This window comes from Kogia breviceps, chromosome 2, assembly GCF_026419965.1.
Source record: "Kogia breviceps isolate mKogBre1 chromosome 2, mKogBre1 haplotype 1, whole genome shotgun sequence".
NCBI classification, from domain to species: Eukaryota; Metazoa; Chordata; class Mammalia; order Artiodactyla; family Physeteridae; genus Kogia; species Kogia breviceps.
This window is the reverse complement of record NC_081311.1, coordinates 143,661,435-143,678,422: the sequence shown is the minus strand read 5'-3', so window position 1 is coordinate 143,678,422 and position 16,988 is coordinate 143,661,435. Positions and strand designations below refer to the sequence as shown.

Here is a 16,988-nt window from a genome sequence, read left to right as displayed (position 1 = left end):
AAAACCAAGAAACAAAATATTGGTGGGAGAATGTCAAAGGAGCACAGGAGCAAACTGAAAGAGCTCTCACCAGTCAAAGGTAGAACAATTTGAACAACAAAATTAGTAAAATAGTGTTGAAGTATAACCCAAAGTATGAAATGAATACCTATGAGGCCATACTGATATAAATAAATGGTTGAAAAAATTGTTGAATGGGGAGAAGAGATAAATCTTCCGTGAAGAAGAATTCAAAATAATTTATATAGATACTCCACCCTCAAGCTTTTCCTTCCAAAGTGTATGGCATGGAAGAGGGTGAGGAGCAACCTTCCAGTGGAGAAACCTGACAAGCATTACCTCGGGTGATCAAGGCCAACATCAACAGTATTAAATTATGTTGATAGTATATGTGCTTGATCTGATGTGATTAGAATGGAAGTTCCGGGCTTCCCTGGTGGCGCAGTGGTTGAGATTCCGCCTGTCGATGCAGTGGACGCAGGTTCGTGCCCCGGTCCGGGAGGATCCCACATGCCGCAGAGCGGCTGGGCCCGTGAGCCATGGCCACTGAGCCTGCACGTCCGGAGCCTGTGCTCCGCAACGGGAGAGGCCACAACAGTGAGAGGCCCGCGTACCACACACACACACACACACACACACAGAAAAAAAAGGCAGTTTACCTCTGTGGTCTTCCTCCAAACAACCCATCACCCCAGTATCATGAGAAAGACAACAGACAGATCCCAATTGTGGGACATTCTACAAAATACCTAGCCAGTACTTCTCAGAACTGTCAAGGTCATCAAAACCAGGGAAAGTCTGAGAAACTGTCACAGCCAAGAGGGGTCTAAGGAGACTTGATGACTAAACATAATACGGCGTCCTGGATGGGATCCTGGAACAGATGAAGGACATTGGGGAAAATAATTAAGGAAATCTAAATAACCTATGGCCTTTAGTTGATAATAATGTGTCAATATTGGGTTTCTTAATTGTTATTTATTTATCATATTAAATGTAAGATTTTAACAGTGGGGAGATTGGATACAGAATGTGTGGGACCCCTACTATCTTCTTGATTTTTCTATAACTACAACTGTTCTAAAAGATAAAGTCTATTTAAATTCTTTAAATGCCTAAACAGAAAAAAAAAAATTCATGGACAGGAGGCCAGATTCTAGAGTTTAAAAGGAAGTTATAAGGCATTTTGTTGAGACCTTTAAAAATTCCATGCAGAGCATGGCTGAAGCAGAACATATGTAACTACTTAGTTGAAAAAAAAATGGAATCGGCAGCTTAGCCCAGAATGTGACACTTCTAAATAAATTTAAATGGACTCATTATTATTTATCATCGATGGAGTATTTTGTTTTTCCAAGATGGCAAAGTTTTACCATTACTCCTATTTTAAAGCGAATGCCGTGCTTTCAGCCATCTTGACTCACTCAACTGGCTAATCTAACTGTACAGTTCAATCAGAAAACCAGCCATCAACTGTCAAAATGGTAAAAACAGTTATGCATGTTTTCAAAGCCAGAAATGTAATCATGTGGTGAGACTTCAGAGTTTTAGTGTTCTCCAAAGTTCTGACTCCCAGGGTTCTTTCCCTTACTCGGTATTCTCACATGGAAAACTTCTTTGAGGGAATTATAGGGTAATATTTTCAAGACTTGGAACAGTGAGCTTGTCTACAGTTACCTTCCTAAAAAACAACTAAAAAATGTCTTTAAAAGCATTTTTTTAAAAAAAGAATTGTGCCAGTGTAGCCAAATAGAAGCAACTTTGGGGTTTCTGCACTGAGTCAAGTTGCACAAATTGCAGAATATTCCCCTCCGTCCAGGACATCGTTTTACTCCCACATACCACTTCCTACATCCACAAATTCCAGTGTGTTGGACCTCCAGAGAGCTAGAGGAATTATAAAAGGAAAGAGGCGGGTACTGACCACAGGAACAAGTAAGCTAGAATGGCAGCCCTGGGCTTCTTGCTTGGTCCTGCCTCAGCTCTGCTCCAGGCCTCCCCGCTCCAGGCCTCTCCCAGGTGCACTTGCCAGGCCAGCATCAGGGTCCCCCATGGTCAGGGCTCATGTGCCACCAGGAACCCCCCACCATCCTACAGGAAAACAAAGTCAGCCCTTTTCAGGGGAAACCAAAAGGCTGGCATATTTTGGAGACCAGCAGGGGGGAGGTGTGTGCCAGTTATTTAGCCCTGGGAGGCAGGGAGCACTGGGGCTTTGTTTGCTGAGCCCAGAATTAGGGCACACAGTCCGTCGGCGGGACTAGCTAGACTGGATGTGAACTTGAGACTGTCCCCGGAAACTCAGGGTGAGTGGTCCTTATCGCTGCAGGGTGCAGAACCACAAGCCAGGCCCTGGGTGTGCTTCTCCGGGCTGGTGCCCTCCAGAGAGGATCCTGGGGACACCCTGGGTGCAGCACCACGGCCGCCGTTTCTCAGCAGTTCCCAGGGCAGTAGCACCAAGGCCTGTCCTGGTGATAGGACAGCGCCTAAGCCCCAGTGAGCTCAGATGCCCCTACCCCAAGATGGGCAGCCCTGGGGCCCAAGAGTCTCTGTCTCTCCCTTTCTCCCCCTCCCTCCTTGTGGAGTCAGAAGAGCCAGGAGCCCGGATACTACTGTCCCCTGCCCCCCACCCCCTTTGCTTCTCTCCTCTTTACCTGAGCCCTAGGGATGCCTGAAGCCAGCTGGGGACCCCTGCGAGGACACAGCATTTCTTCAGACACAGGATTACCCCAGCGTGAAGCAGGCAGGGAAATGGTCTTATCACATGCCTCTGACCACTCCTTGAACAAGTCAGAGAAGGTGCAGTGAGGAAGTATAATGTCACATGCAACACTTACAGGAAGCTGGCCAGAAGACAGAGGGGGAGCTTGAGAACCTGGGTCATTTCAGCGGATTAAAAACAACACAGGTTAGTGCCTTTTTTTTCTCCCCCTGAAAAATCTTTCATAGCCATTCTAAAATACCTAACTGGTTCTCTTTCCTTAAACTGTCTTTAACTCTGTGCAATGTGAAGAAATTGCTCCGGCTTTAGATGTAAGAGCCAGGGCGTAGCTGGTAGCCACACGTTATTAGAGGAGCAAGCAGCAAGCCATTATTAGGAAAATGAAATTCTCAGAACCTCCCGCTTCCCTATTCAGAACTTCTGTACCCTAAAAAACAAACCTTCAGATGGTCATTAAATTACTTATTTCATGGAATCCAGCTAAGCCTCTCCTCGAGTTTACCTATTAGCATAAACTGGGACACATCATTTTGTGTTTGCAGGCAGACACTGGGTGTTCAAAGGGGGGTAGAAAATGCAGCAATAGTGTATGGACAAACTCGCTACAAGGCTGCATGCAAAAGTTTGTTGTTTTTATGCACTTTTTGCCTGGCAGAATGAATCTTTTGGCTGTATTTCCTGTTAAAATAATTTCTTGTATCTTTATAAATTCTTAAGTTCCCTTTTTTTTTTCCCCCCGCGTTACGCGGGCCTCTCACTGCAGTGGCCTCTCCCGCTGCGGAGCACAGGCTCCGGACGCGCTGGCTCAGCGGCCATGGCTCACGGGCCCAGCCGCTCCGCGACACGTGGGATCTTCCCGGACCAGGGCTCAAACCCGTGTCCCCTGCATCGGCAGGCGGACTCTCAACCACTGTCCCACCAGGGAAGCCCTCCCTTTTCTTTTATATATATTTTTCTGCTCTCTTCCTTTCTGTGTTCCTTTTTTTTTTTTTTTTTTTTTTTTTTTTGCAATTTTCCTTCTTTGATTAACAGAAAATGGGAGTAGAGGGGTGTGGGCAGTTTGAATGTGGGATGAGGAAGTCCCCTGCCTCCCCCTGCCCCAGGGTTTCAGAGCACAGCCTGGGGCTGTCATGTGCAGGGTGTATAGAAGCCATGAGATCTGTCACTAGAGCTTTGTGTCTTCAGCTTGTGCTTCCTCTAGAAAGGAAGATTTGAGGAGTCTAGAGAAGAGCCCAAGAGATGGTTAAAGCATTGGAAATTAGAGCCCAGAAACAGCTAAAGGGCCCAAGATTATTCATCCTGTGGTCCTTGAGGGACAGTTTAATAAAGAACTTCAGTAAAAGCTCTTACACATCGGCCTGCCGCTTTCAGACCTGTGTGACAAAGGAAAATGTCTCAAATCTGAGTGAGAGGAAGGAAGTTACCACCTTCTTGCACTATCATTAAGCACTAAAACAGGTTAGCCAGACAGGTTGCTGAGCTTTTTTCTGGGCCGTTTGAAAACAAACTAGCCTTCTTCTGTGGCTGTTCACGTGTTAACAGAGGCAGGGAGAGAAAGGCAGAGAAGCGCCCAGGTTTGGGAGCTTCTTGTTTCCTTCTCTTCATTCCAAAGTGTACTGCAAAGTGTCTGTGCTGAAAAACAGAACGACAATGGGGTGAGGGGTTAGTGGACCCATGTGTTGTTTATGTCCCAGTACTGCAAAATAACCAAAACTGTGAGGCAAGAGAAAAAAAAATCATTGTTGATGAAGTCCTCAGATTGCCACATTTGTTTCATGTTTTGCTACCATGTTATGCAAGGAGATGGAGAGGAAGCTGACAGACTGTGGGAGGATTCTAAGTTGGAGTTCTCAGTCCAAGTGGTTTCAGAAACCCTGCACTAGCTCTCACTGAGGCAGCCCACGTTTCCACTGGGGGTCGGAGCTGGAGGGGAGATTGGACTTTATTTGATGTTTGGAGCCCTTTGCACAAATAAATGCCTGGAGGAGACACATGGAGGAGCAGTGCAGTGGAAACGTCTCTTGCACATGGCGCCAGGAGCTCTCCTGAGCACCAGAAAGAGGCTTACAACTTAGCCGTGGCTGGACATCCCTAGAAGGAGATCTTCTTTCAGTTTTGTTTTGGTTTTTAATTGGTCCAAGAGGTTTGTTGTTCAGGGAGTTTTGTCTTCTGCTAATCTGCTGCTCATAGCAGAAAAGGGCTTTTTATTTTGTTAAATACTTTCCAGATGGACCTGACATCTTTTTTCTTGGAGTGCATCCTTCCAAAAGCTGTATCCCTTTCTCCTGGGGGAATCTGTTCTCTCCCCAGCCATTTCTCCAGCTTTCTACCTTCACTGTGCTCCTTTGTGTTTGAGATGCAAGAGAAGGTTTATAAAGTGTCATTATTATGCAGTACCTTTGATCCCCAAATCTGGAAGTGGTTCTGGGAAAAAAAAAGACAAAAAGAAGAGGACTCAGAATGGCAGAAGGTGGTAGATCGTGTTGGATGGTGGAGAACACCTGGAATATTAATCTCACGTGTAATTCTTAGACGGGAAGTCCTGCCAGTTCAGTGTGAAGGTCAAAAGTAGAAAGAGAGAAGTGGTCATCTTTTATCTGCAGAAAAAGTGCTGAATTTTATGAGGAGGGACTGCATGGGCATGTTACTGAATTCTCTAAATAAGAAGAGGAAGGGGGTTGACTTCACATATCCCTCCTCTCCTGGACCCTGACATTTAGGCAAGCCTCTTTTCCCCAGAATCCCCAGATAATACAGGGTAGCACTTCAGAATCAGCATCCACAGATGTCTGGGTGGCCTGAGTTTCAGAGGAGTGAAATGGTGAGATATTCAAAATATTCATGTTAGTGGAGAAAAAGAAAATTAAAAAATAAAACTCTGATGAGTGCAACCATATAGTTGAATTTATCCTCGGCCGTCTTTTTGAGTTGGCATCAGCAAGTCTGTAGGCCAGCTCTCTGGGCCTCTCAGAGGGAAGTTCCTGGGTGTGTCTGAGGTATTACTGTTATCATCACTAGCATACTGGGAGCCATAGATTTGGTTTTTTCAACTGTGGTAAAATACACATAAAATTTACCACCTTAACTATTAAATGTGTAGTTCAGTAGCGTTAAATATATTCACCTTGTTGTACAACTCATCTCCAGAACTTTTTCATTTTGTGAAATGGAAACTCTATAGCCATGAAACAACTCTCCGTTTCCCCTCCCCCAGCCCCTGGCAAACACATTCTACTTTCTGTTTCTATGAGATTGATTACTCTAGGTACTTCATATAAGTGGAAGCATACAGTATTTGTCTTCTTGTGACTGCTTTATTTCACTTTGCATAATGTCCTCTGGGTTCATCCATGGTATAGCGTGTGTCAGAATTTCCTTCCTTTTTGAGGTTGAATAATAGTCCATTATATGTATAGACCACATTTTCTTGATCCATTCATCTGTGGATGGCATTTGGATTGCTTCCACCTTTGGCTTTTGTCACTAATGCTGCTGTGAACATGGATGTCCAAATACCTCTTTGAGACCCTGCTTTCAATTCTTGTGTATATATACCCAAAAGCAGTATTGGTAGATCATATGGTAGTTCTATTTTTAATTTTTTGAGTAATTGCCATACTGTTTTCCATAGCAGCTACACCTTTTACATTCCCACCAACAGTACCCAAGGGTTTCATTTTCTCCACAACCTAGCTAATAACTTGTTGTTTTCTGGGTTTTTTTTTTTGTTGTTTATAGCAGCCATCCTGATGTATGTAAGATGATATAGTTTTGATTTGCATTTTTCTAACAATTAGTGATATTGAGCATCTTTTTATATGCTTGTTGTTGTTTGTATATCTTCTTTGGAGAAATGTCAGTTCAAGTCTCTTGCCCATTTTTTAATGAGGTTATTTGGTTTTTTGTTGTTGAGTTTTAAGGGTTCTTTATGTATTCTAAATATTTAGGGAACTGTAGATTTTTTAAGTATTGTATGTGCAGGTTCTAATGTTCACATTATCTACTAGGAACCAGCTGCCTCCTGTGATCTACACCCTTGGGAAAGAGCATGAGTTTCAATAATATGTTTTTTTTTCCCCAACAGTATGATTTTTATCCTAACTCTTGAGTGCTATACAAAATCTCAGTCATTTTCAGCTTATAAGCCGTTTGGTTTTTGAGAACTGACAAAGGTGAGGAGAAGGAAAAGAAAGGGAAGAGCTTGGGGTGATGCTTTTTATTCCTTCCATAGTTTATACTTTTTCAGCTATGTAAACGTCAGGAAAAAGCCTTATCTTCAATTCTGTTGACTAAAACTAGACTCTGTGCAAGAATAAACATACTTTCTGAGAATCATTCAGTAATTATGTCTTCTTATACCACCCTCCCTCCAAACCCACAGACTTGAGTTCACCTCAGATTATGAAACCATTATCATTTTCCTTCATGAATGCCTCAAGCAAAATGTATTTTGCTTCTGAGTAGTAAGGACCCAGAGAGGACTTGGTCCTGCTGTCCCAGGAAAAGGAGCCAGAACAGCGGGACTCTTCTGGAGCTGCGGCCACAGGGGGTTTGTGTAGGTTTCACATTTTCAGGAAGGAGCTGTTAGGGAAGGTGTGATGGGCAGGGGGCACAGTGCTGTGTAGGGCTGCTTTTGATGGAGGTGCTACTTCTAAATGGAGGATCATTGTGATTAGGGAAGGGATTGCCTGTGTGCCCGACTGATTCTTCACTCTACCATTTCAATTTCCCTCCACGGGCTTCCCTGGTGGCGCAGTGGTTGAGAGTCCGCCTGCCGATGCAGGGGACGCGGGTTCGTGCCCCAGTCAGGGAGGATCCCACATGCTGCTCCCGTGAGCCATGGCCGCTGAGCCTGCGTGTCTGGAGCCTGTGCTCCGCGACAGGAGAGGACACAACAGTGAGAGGCCCATGTACCGCAAAAAAAAAAAAAAAATTTCCCTCCACTTCTTCGTCAGTTAGAAAGTTGGTGCTGTTTCCACCCCCCCCAAAAGCCTTAGTGTCCCTCCTCTCCTCTCCCACCCCCCCAAAAAAAAGCAAGCTATCAGGAAGTGACAAAAACAGTAGCATTGATTTGTTTGTTGATGAAAGGACAGAGAAAGAAAGCTTTGTCTTGAAAAGAATAACAGAATGAACTGGGAAAATATGAGTCCTGGAGGTGGAACCCTGTTATGATGCAACAACCGACAGACTTCAGAGGCACCTCTTCCTAGTGTACATGACATCCTATGCCAGTTTCACGCAGAGGTATTCATACACCACCAACATTGTAATTTCTCCATACTAATTCGAAGTTACTGCTTTGAGACTGTCGGACTAGCTAGATACTTACCAGAATGTCTGTTTTTGATACTTTCTGGTGTGAATTAGGCTAGCTTTATGCTTTTGTTTGTGCCTGTGTTTAAATATATGTTGTATTTTAGGTTCACTCATTGTATTGGTTTGTAATCCTAGAGTGACTTAAAAACAGAGACTTTTTTTTTTTATAGTAGGATACATGTTTGCACACATGCATATACCCACCCCTCCTAAAAATTCTTTAGGGCCTATGCTTCCTCAGTTAAAAGTCATATCTTGGCACCTACAATTATTTAGAATATGCTGCTAACTTCAGGCAGTTATTCATGTATTATACCTATAGATTCGTTTGGAGGGTCTGCTAGTGAATTGCTCTTCTTTCAATAAATCACTGACTTATTAAATGGTGGTTTGGAGCATCTTTGATTTCCAGGCTGGCTATGGAAAGATTTGGTCTTCTTTAAAGGCTTTAGAGACCTGTAGAATGATCCTGGCTCCTGGAAACTGGGTGTGGTACCAGTAGAAGGGCTGCCCAAAACCTCACCAGCTTGCTACGCAGACAGATGCGTAGAGAGAGCTGCTAAAGGACAGGAATTAGTGTTCCAGCTCCGCCCTCTCACTGTGGTGTGACTTCTTAGGAAAGTCCCAGTTCCAGAAGTCATTTAACCAACTGAACATTCTTGATGGGCTGCCACCAGGGCTTCGCCTAAAACCTCTTTCAAAGCAAACAACATGTGCCTTCACTCTTTCTCTCCTTCCCTTTGCGTTCCCCCTTCTTGCCCATTACCTCGTGAAAACTGAGACCAGAACTCACCTGCAAGGACAGCTTGCTTCGCCTCTAATCTTTGTGTTCCACTTCCTCAGAGCATTTATACCCTTCCCTGCAAAACAGGAACAAATCAAGGCTGATGAGCATAGTTGCCAGAATGAAAGTGTTTGAGTGGTTTTTCATAGGAAAAATAATTGGGGGGGAGGGCGGGAGAATAATGTTATTATGAGGTAGGTCCTGATGAATATGGAAGGGTGGATAGTTTACTTTTTTAAAGCTTTTTTTAAGGATTCATAAGGAGGTAGCAGTAGAGGAAAGGGAATTGAAAAGGCCGGAGGATAATTTGCTCTAAAAGACAAAAAAGCTAGGTTATTCAAAAACTATTTTTTTCTCCTACTTCGGTGCCAGGAACATCTGGCCTTGGGAAAAGTTTCGGGAACAGGGTTTCAGATGCTGTTGTCATTATTTAAAACTTAAAGAGGTAGGTAAAAAATAGAACTCTGGGTTTTTAGAAATAGAAGGGATCTTCAAGGGCTCAATCCCCTCATTTTAGCTTTTTTTATTTTATTTTTTTAATTAATGTTTTTTTGGCTGCGTTGGGTCTTTGTTGCTGCATGTGGGCTTTCTCTAGTTGTGGCAAGTGGAGGCTACTCTTCGTTGCAGTGCAGGAGCTTCTCATTGTGTTGGCTTTTCTTATTGCGGAGCACGGGCTCTAGGCATGTGGGCTTCAGTAGTTGTGGCATGCAGGCTCAGTAGTTGTGGCTCATGGGCTTAGTTGTTTTGTGGCATGTGGGATCTTCCCGGACCGGGGCTTGAACTTGTGTCCCCTGCATTGGCAGGTGGATTCTTAAACACTGCACGACCAGGGAAGCCCACCCCTCATTTTTAGATTTGGAAACTGAGGCCCCGAAAGGTTAGGTGATTTGTCTTGGCCAAAAGAGCTAATTAGTGAGAGTGGTGAACATCAATCATGGCTCCTGGCTCCGGGCTCCAGCACGGGCTGCAATGTTGAGAGCTCCCAAGGACTTGGACTCTGGATGTTGTACCCCTCTGGGATCTACAGAGGCCAGACCCATGCCTAAGAGGGGCAGGCCAAGTGACTGAGGAGCTTATGACCTCACAAAACTCCAGCCAAGTGATCTCCGTTTCTGGAAGATGGCACAGCAATATGGGTGTAGCCTTATCAGTAGACACCTAATCCATCCTACCTGGAGAAAGTTTGTGTGCAGTGAATGGTGATGGTCCCCTTGGAGCAAAGAAGAGGACAGCCCAGAAAGGAAAAATTCCCAGCGGTTGCCCGGGATTGGCCAGTAAAGAGAGACCCTCAATCTTGTGAACATGACTGTGGATTGAGAGGGGTTGTCCATTGAGCAGTGTGGCTGAAGATCAGGCCCAGATTAAGTAGCCTTTCTAGTGACCATGGCCCAGATTAAACAGCCTTCAAGAGGCTTACCCATCCTTAACCCTGATTCCAAGATCCCTGAACCACCTTCTGAACATTAAATCAGCTTCCTCGCTACCACTATCTCAGAAGAGTATATTCTGGACAATGGCCATGGTCACTGGAAAGAAATGCCATCATTTGTGAATTCTGGTGTGCCGGGGAGCCTCTCGTGAATTTGTAAGATGGGTCGGTCATACTGAGTCTGATCCCTGTGACTCCCAGATAAAAAGGAGATTTGGGGACCTCTATGGCGAAGTCCCTGTGCTGGAAGTGTGGTGATCTACCCCTCCCTGGGAATGCCACTCCACAGGGTCTTTCCTGGGCAAGCAGCAGCCTCTCCTCAGTGTCAGTCCTACTTCTTTGTCACTCTTTAAAATGCCACAAGCATTATAAAAAGAAGAAAATGAAATATAATATGTGGGTCCTGCACTTGGACATTCCAAGCCCTTTTTTTGGACCCTTGATATTTTATGGGGCCTTTTTTCTGCCCTTTGAGGGGCATTTTCCCTTAATTCAGAAATATTTACTGAGCACCTTCCATGTAGATCTTAAATTCTAGGTGGAGGATGTGGACAATAACAATAACGCTAATAAAATAGTATGTCACGTGGTATAGTACAAGGTTAAAAGTAGCGAGGACTGTGGAAGAAGTGCCGCAGGGTAGGAAGAGTGGCAAGGCAGGAATGGGTGTATGGATTTAAGTGGGGCAGGTAGGGTGATTGTCATGGAGAAGGTGGCATTTGAGTGAAGACTTGGAAGAGGTGAGAGAATTCGCCTTGCAGTTACTGGGGAAAAGGCACAGGGGCCTTGAGGCAGGAGCAAGCCTGGCATATTCAAGGAATAAGGAGGAGCTGGTGTGACCAGGCAGAGTAAGTGAAGAGGAGAGGAGTAGGGGGAAGTCCTGGAGGGCCTTGTAGGCCCTTGTAGGACTCTGGCTTTCAATCAAGAGTGAGAGGGAGCTTTGGGATCACTTTGAACCATGGAGAGATGATGATCTGGCTTTGTTCTTTAAAGGATGCCTCTGACTACTGTATTGAGAATACCGTACAGGAGAGTAAGTTGAAGAGAGAGACTATTCCAGTACTCTGGTGAGAGATGAAGGTGCCTTGGACCAGGGTGGCAGCACTAGAGGTGATGGTGAGGAGTAATAAGAGCCTGTTTTTTTTTTTTTAATTGAAGTTTCATTGATCTACAATGTTGTGTTAGTTTTGGGTGTACAGCAAAGTTCATGTTCTTTTCCATTATGATTTATTACAGGATTTTGAATATAGTTACCTGTGCTATAAGACAGGACCTTGTTTATCCATAATATATATAATATTTTGCACCTGCTAGTACCAAACTCCCCATCCAACCCTCCCCTGCCCCTCCCCCCTTGGCAACTGCAAGTCTGTTCTCTATGTCTGTGAGTCTGTTTTGTAGATATGTTCATTTGTGTTGTATTTTAGATTCCACATATAAGTGATAGCATGTGGTATTTGTCCTTCTCCCTCTGACTTACTTCACTTAGTATGATAATCTCTAGGTCCATCCATGTTGATGAAAATGGCATTATGTCATTCTTTATGGCTGAGTAGTATTCCATTGTGTGTGTAAGTATATATATATATACCACATCTTCTTTATCCATTCATCTGTCAATGAACATTTAAGTTGCTTCCATGTCTTGAGTATTGTAAATAGTGCAGAGCCTGGTTATTTTGAAGGTAGAACAAGATTAACTATTGGATTGAATGATGATAAGTGGAAGAGAGGAGTCAAGGAAGACCTCAAGGATTTTACCCTAAGCATAGGAAAAATGGACGTGCCATCAGACTGAGATGGGGAAGGCTGTAAGTAGAGCAAGGGGGTGGCAGGGGAGGGAGATATGTGGACTTTAGTTTGGGATGTGATGAGCATGAGAGGTCTGTTAGACAGACATTGCATGGAGATGTTGAGTAGGCTTGGATATGTGTCTAAACATAGGAGATAGAATCCTAGAAGAAATCAATCTTCCATATGGTCTTAATGGTTGAATATTACTCCTCAATGCACCTGTAGCTTCTAAAACTCCTATAAAAAACATGAAATGGAACTCTGAATAAGGACTTACTCATTGATTGATTTCTGGGACTGAAATCAGAGAGAGAATGTTTACTTAAGTAAATGAGAGTGGAAGGATCAGGGTTTTTGCTTTAGGCCTTGCCTTTTACTGTTTAAGCCTCAGGGATTCCATAATTATTCTTTTTTTTTTTTTAACATCTTTATTGGAGTATATTTGCTTTACAGTGTTGTATTAGTTTCTGCTGTATAACAAAGTGAATCAGCGGTATGCATATATATATCCCCATATCCCCTCCCTCTTACAGCTCCCTCCGAACCTCCTTATCCCACCCCTCTAGGTGGTTGCAAAGCACCAAGCTGACACCCCTGTGCTATGCAGCTGCTTCCCACTAGCTATCTATTTTACATTTGGTAGTATATATATGTCAGTGCTACTCTCTCACTTCGTCCCAGCTTACCCTTCCCCCTCCCCGTGTCCTCAAGTCCGTTATCTACGTCTATGTCTTTATTCCTGTCCTGTCCCTAGGTTCAACAGAACCAGTTCTTTTTTTTAGATCTATATATACTTGTTAGAATACGGTATTTGTTTTTCTCTTTCTGACTTACTTCACTCTGTATGACAGACTCTAGGTCCATCCACCTCACTATAAATAACTCAATTTTGTTTCTTTTTATGGCTGAGTAATATTCCATTGTATATATGTGCCACATCTTCTTTATCCATTCATCTGTCAATGGACACTTAGGTTGCTTCCATGTCCTGGCTATTGTAAATAGTGCTGCAGTGAACATTGTGGTACATGACTCTTTGAATTATGGTTTTCTCAGGGTATATGCCCAGTAGTGAGATTGCAGGGTCATATGGTAGTTCTATTTTTAGTTTTTTAAGGAACCTCCATACTGTTCTCCATAGTAGTTGTATCAATTTACATTCCCACAAACAAGAAAGAGGTTCCCTTTTCTCCACACCCTCTCCAGCACTTATTGTTTGTACATTTATTGATGATGGCCATTCTGACCAGTGTGAGGTGATACCTCATTGTAGTTTTGATTTGTATTTCTCTAATGATTAGTGATGTTGAGCATTCTTTCATGTGTTTGTTGGCAATCTGTATATCTTCTTTGGAGAAATGTCTATTTATGTTTTCTGACCATTTTTGGATTGGGTTGTTTGTTTTTTTGATATTGAGCTGCATGAGCTGCTTGTATATTTTGGAGATTAATCCTTTGTCAGTTGCTTCATTTGCAAATATTTTCTCCTATTCTGAGGGTTGTCTTTTCATCTTCTTTAGGGTTTCCTTTGCTCTGCAAAAGCTTTTAAGTTTTATTAGGTCCCATTTGTTTATTTTTAGTTTTATTTCCATTTCTCTAGGAGGTGGGTCAAAAAGGATCTTGCTGTGATTTATGTCATAGAGTTTTCTGCCTGTGTTTTCCTCTAAGAATTTTATAGTGTCTGGCCTTACATTTAGGTCTTGAATCCATTTTCAGTTTATTTTTGTGTATGGTGTTAGCGAGTGTTCTAATTTCATTCTTTTACATGGAGCTGTCCAGTTTTCCCAGCAGCACTTACTGAAGAGGCTGTCTTTTCTCCATTGTATAGTCTTGCCTTCTTTTTCAAACGTAATGGGACTGTGCGTGGGTTTATCTCTGGGCTTTCTATCCTGTTCCATTGATGTATATTTCTGTTTTTGTGCCAGTACCACACTGTTTTGATTACTGTAGCTTTGTAGTATAGTCTGAAGTCAGGGAGTCTGATTCCTCCAGCTCTGTTTTTCTTTCTCAAGATTGCTTTGGCTATTCGGGGTCTTTTGTGTTTCCATACAAATTGTGAAATTTTTTGTTCTAGTTCTGTGAAAAATGCCCTTGATAGTTTGATAGGGATTGCACTGAATCTGTAGATTGAGTAGTATAGTCATTTTCACAATGTATGGTATATCTCTCCATCTGTTTGTATCATCTTTGATTTCTTTCATCAGTGTCATAATTTTCTGCATACAGGTCTTTTGTCTCCTTAGGTAAGTTTATTCTTAGGTATTTTATTCTTTTTCTTGCAATGGTAAATGGGAGTGTTTCCTTAATTTCCCTTTCAGATTTTTTATCACTAGTGTTTAGGAATGCAAGAGATTTCTGTGCATTAATTTTGTATCCTGCTCCTCTACCAAATTCATTGATTATCTCTAGTAGTTTTCTGGTAGCATCTTTTTTTTTTTTTGTGGTACGCGGGCCTCTCACCGTTGTGGCCTCTCCCGTTGCAGAGCACAGGCTCCGGATGCGCAGGCTCAGCGGCCATGGCTCACGGGCCTAGCCGCTCCGCAGCACGTGGGATCCTCCTGGACTGGGGCACGAACCCGTGTCCCCTGCATTGGCAGGCGGACTCTCAGCCACTGCACCACCAGGGAAGCCCTGGTAGCATCTTTAGGATTCTCCATGTATAGTGTCATGTCATCTGCAAACAGTGACAGTTTTACTTCTTCTTTTCTGGTGTGGATTCCTTTTATTTCTTTTTATTCTCTGATTGCTGTGGCTAAAACTTCCAAAACTATGTTGAATAATAGTGGTGTGAATGGGCAAACTTGTCTTCTTCCTGATCTTAGAGGAAATGGTTTCAGTTTTTCACCACTGAGAACGATGTTGGCTGTGGGTTTGTCATATATGGCCTTTATTATGTTGAGGTAGGTTCCTTCAAATGCCTACTTTCTGGAGAGTTTTTATCATAAATGGGTGTTGAATTTTGTCAAAAGCTTTTTCTGCATCTATTGAGATGATCATATAGTTTTTATCCTTCAATTTGTTAATATGTTGTATCACATTGATTGTTTTGCATGTATTGAAGAGTTCTTGCATTCCTGGGATAAACCCCACTCAATCATGGTTTATGATCCTTTCAGTGTGCTGTTGGATTCTGTTTGCTAGTATTTTGTTGAGGATTTTTGTGTCTATGTTCATTAGAGATATTGGCCTGTAGTTTTCTTTTTCTGTGGCATCTTTGTCTGGTTTTGGTATGAGGGTGATGGTGGCCTCGTACAATGAGTTTGGGAGTGTTCCTCCTCTGCTATATTTTGGATGAGTTTGAGAAGGATCAGTGTTAGCTCTTCTCTAAATGTTTGATAGAATTCGCCTGTGAAGCCATCTGGTCCTGGGCTTTTGTTTGTTGGAAGATTTTTAATCACAGTTTCAATTTCAGTGCTTGTGATTGGTCTGTTTATATTTTCTATTTCTTCCTGGTTCAGTCTCAGAAGGTTGTGCTTTTCTAAGAATTTGTCCATTTCTTCCAGGTTGTCCATTTTATTGGCATAGAGTTGCTTGTAGTAATCTCTCATGATCCTCTGTATTTCTGCAGTGTTAGTTGTTACATCTCCTTTTTCATTTCTAACTCTGTTGATTTGAGTCTTCTCCCTTTTTTTCTTGATGAGTCTGGCTAATGGTTTATCAAGTTTGTTTATTTTCTCAGAGAACCAGCTTTTAGTTTTATTGATCTTTGCTGTTGTTTCCTTCATTTCTTTTTCATTTATTTCTGATCTGATTTTTATGATTTCTTTCCTTCTGCTAACTTTGGAGTTTTTTTGATCTTCTTTCTTTAATTGCTCTAGGTGTAAGGTTAGATTGTTTATTTGAGATGTTTCTTGTTTCTTGAGGTAGGGTTGTATTGCTATAATCTTCCCTCTTAGAACTGCTTTTGCTGCATCCCATAGGTTTTGGGTTGTCGTGTTTTCATTGTCATTTGTTTCTAGGTAGTTTTTGATTTCCTCTTTGATTTCTTCAGTGATCTCTTGGTTATTTAGTAGCGTATTGTTTAGCCTCCATGTGTTTGTATTTTTTACAGTTGTTTTCCTGTAATTGATATGTAGTCTCATAGTGTTGTGGTCAGAAGAGATAATTGATATGATTTCAGTTTTCATAAATTTACCAAGGCTTGATCTGTGACCCAAGATATAGTCTATCCTGGAGAATGTTCCATGAGCACTTGAGAAGAAAGTATACTTCTCTTTTTTTTTTGGCCACATCTCATGGGATCTTAGTTCCCCAACCAGGGATCAAACCTGTGCCCCCAGCAGTAGAAGCATGGAGTCTTAACCACTGGACTACCAGGGAAGTCCCCATGATTCTTATTTTTAAGAAACAAATTTTTAGCAACATAGACAAAAGCAAAGTTTTTTTTTTTTTCAGATGCTCAGTACCTTAAGAAATCATGTTTTCTTTGCGTATATGTCTAGGCAATTGAAGAAAATATTATGAGGTTCTTTTCATCTTTTAATGTTTATGTTTATATCATCTTGATTTGAAATTGCATTTATTGTGATTGAAACAAATGTTAGCTAGTTATACACATATTAATGAATTAATGTATGTTAGCTATTTTCCTGGAAAAAAGGAAGTATGTTAACTTCATTCAGTAGGGAGAATGCTGAGTTCTCATAGGTTGGATGTAAGTCTGTGCAAAACCTATTGAATACATTTGACCTCCAAATTCGCCCTTTGTCTGCTCTTTAGTCAGCTTGAGTGAACAAAAAAGATCTATTTAAGAAATACTTAAATTGGTACACTGGAGTAACACTGGAAGTTTCTACCCCAAACAGAGACTAAAAGTTTTTATTCTTAATCTTGTGCTCAGTTTATAAGATTATCTATCCATTTTGTCTTTGTCTCATTAGACCCTCGACCAGCCTACAAGGCAGGCTCTGTGTGAGCCCCATTTACAGAAGTTTTTACATTGCCTC

The 16,988-nt window shown here is 42.3% G+C and overlaps 1 protein-coding gene across 5 annotated transcripts in view; it reads left to right on the top strand.

Moving 5' to 3' along the window:
- The window catches only part of WIPF1 (WAS/WASL interacting protein family member 1), a 125,940-nt gene that overhangs the window by 41,918 nt on the left and 67,034 nt on the right, over nucleotides 1–16,988 (top strand). The window contains exon 1 of one of the 5 annotated variants that reach the window (XM_067026322.1): nucleotides 2,817–2,905. The exons of 3 other annotated variants lie outside the window; for them this stretch is intronic. The gene's annotated coding sequence lies outside the window, so the exon portion shown is untranslated. Of the gene's footprint in view, nucleotides 1–2,816; nucleotides 2,906–16,988 lie in introns of those variants that run through there. One more of the 5 variants, XM_067026323.1, reaches the window with a different exon arrangement.